The sequence below is a fragment of the Canis lupus genome, chromosome 31 (assembly GCF_048164855.1).
Source record: "Canis lupus baileyi chromosome 31, mCanLup2.hap1, whole genome shotgun sequence".
Classification (NCBI taxonomy): domain Eukaryota; kingdom Metazoa; phylum Chordata; class Mammalia; order Carnivora; family Canidae; genus Canis; species Canis lupus.
Window position 1 is genome coordinate 23,249,865 of NC_132868.1, and position 2,492 is coordinate 23,252,356.

Consider the following 2,492-nt stretch of genomic DNA (forward strand, 5'->3'; position numbering starts at 1 on the left):
TGTCCTCCATTCTAATCCAGGATATTAATCCATGAATGAAAGGTGATTTTTTTTGAAAGGTGTTTAATTAGTGTAAAGAACTCAGACATATTTGAGAACCATTATTAAATATAATTATCAACCATGAAATTTCTAGTTTCTAGTCATATGTCTGAGCAGTATTAAATACCAAAAGAGACGACAGTTGGAACTTCATTTTCCACCCAGTTGCTGTATTTTTGCATATTTATTCTTCATCTATACAGCAATGTGACAGACAACTATTTTAGGGATTATCAAGAGCTTTCGTCTCATGATCCTCTGATCAAGTTCTTCTATTTTTTTTTCAACATGGCTTAGCCAAAGTTAAGAGGAATGTGTTGTTTTCATAAATTTCAAGAAATGCTATGTTCGATATCATATAATAAGAATTAGAATAATATGCATTATTACCAGGAGAAATGCTAATATCTATAGCTACACTTTACTCATACTTATAAACCCCATTAAAGGGAAAGAGAAAAAGATGACAACTATGGGCTACTGGCAATAAATCCATTCATTAATTAAAAACTATTTATCCAGAGACAAGGTTAACTGAGAACTTGCAAGGCAACATGAATGTGGATGCAGCTCTACCCCAATGCCTGCCTGGCCCTGAACACCCAATTCTAGGGACTCTTCTCCAATGCCTGAGATTTATGGGCCTGAAGAAAATTATGCATCCTTGCAAATGTCATCTGCTGAGACAACCCACAGAGGGACCATCTCTCCTCTTTCTTCTTCCATGGATCTGCTCATTTAAGACAGCTCTGATTCTTCCACCAGTCCCGGAGTACTGTCTACTTTGGTAGAGGAGAGCGTGGTGAAGAAGGAAGATATGGCCCAGGGCAAGAAACAGATCAGAACTGTGTTCTCTCGGGGCGCCTGGGTGCCTCAGTTAGGTAAGCATATGCCTTTGGTTCAGGTCATGATCCTGGGGCCCTGAGATTGAGCTCGGCCTTTCTCTCCCCTACTGAGCCTCCCCTCACCTGTGTTATCTCTCTCTCAAATAAATGAATAAAATATTCTAAAAAAATGTTCTCTCAGACCCAGCTATATGTCCTCGATGGTAGATTTCAGAGATAAAATACTTTAGTCTCCAGCAGATTCAAGAACTTTCCAACATTCTGAGTCTTAGCCATAAGCAATTTAAGACCTGTTTCTCAGACCAGAGAATGAAAGGTAAGATGTGGCAGAAAAACAACTGGTCAAAGAATAGAAGAGTATGACTCGGAAGAGCTCAGCAACTACAGAATACCCAGGCTTCTATTCCTAGCACCAGGATACCTGAGGAACACTCCTGGAAACCTTCCAATATGGACAACCCAGACCTGGAATAACCCAGATTGGAGTAACAAGACCGGGAAGAGCCAGTCTTGGGGCAACCTTTCCTGAAACAGTCAGACCTGGTACCCCCAAGCCTGGAGCAGTCAGCTCCACAACCGGGAAGAGGGATCCTTGCAGCCCAACATCCTGAATTTCCAGCAAAATTGTGTCAGCAATTTGGAGTTCATCTGAGAAACTACTGGGGAAAGCCATAGTATAATACAATAATTCATTAAGTATTTTAGTACCCAGCAAATAATGGATTTATTCTCAAATTATTCTGAACCTATAACCTGAAAATGTGTGACGATGAGTTTACTATTAAATCTCAATTTGGGCCGTGGCCGAATTACTTCTAGGATCTGTATTTTAGGATCCAGTATCTCTGCCTTGATACTTTGTTTCTCATTATGCTTATCATGTCCATTGAGGAGGTAAGATTGGAGTCTAATCAAGGAGTTTTCAGTAGCAATGGCTGCTACAGACAGCATGATAAAAGATGTTTCTGACTGTAGATAACTAGATATAATACTAATTTGGATATCTTTAGGCTTTAGAATCTAACTTCAAGAATAGTAAGTAAAAATACACAGACATGTGATGAAGGATTATTTATATTTTCTGAGATTGTGAGATTTTACTTGTTGATAACATCAATTGTCATAGTGAATATTTAAGCTAAATGTGCTTCATCGATTTCCTCTGCCCCTTTGTGTTGTTTTACTGCAGCTGCTAATTTGTTCATTATTCTAATAGTTGTAGAAAGATGTTGTATATTTTAATGTATCATGATAATAGTACCAGTTTGTCTGGTTGGTTTATAGGTTTAAGTACAAATAAATAAAATACCCACTGAAAAACTATTTATTGAGTGCTTGCTATGTGCCAGGCACTGTGGTAACCATGGCTATAAAAGCACATCATGAAGATTATACTATAGTCTAACAGAACTTATAAAACATTATTAGACATTGGAACTCAAATGAAAGTAAAAAAAAAAGAGATTAGATCAGAAGAGAACTATGGGTCAATGTTATGAGCATTTAGAAAAGGAATGTATTCCCATTCAGACTTGAAGTTCTTTTTAGAATTCAGTGTTAAGGAGATTATGAAGAGGAAATCTTTCCAAAAGAAGCATAAGCAAG

At 37.6% G+C, this 2,492-nt stretch overlaps 1 pseudogene; it reads left to right on the forward strand.

The window, feature by feature from the left end:
• The first annotated feature begins 596 nt into the window (after window positions 1–596).
• LOC140622350 (homeobox protein NANOG pseudogene) lies at window positions 597–1,644 on the forward strand (annotated as a pseudogene).
• The last annotated feature ends 848 nt before the right edge of the window (window positions 1,645–2,492 follow it).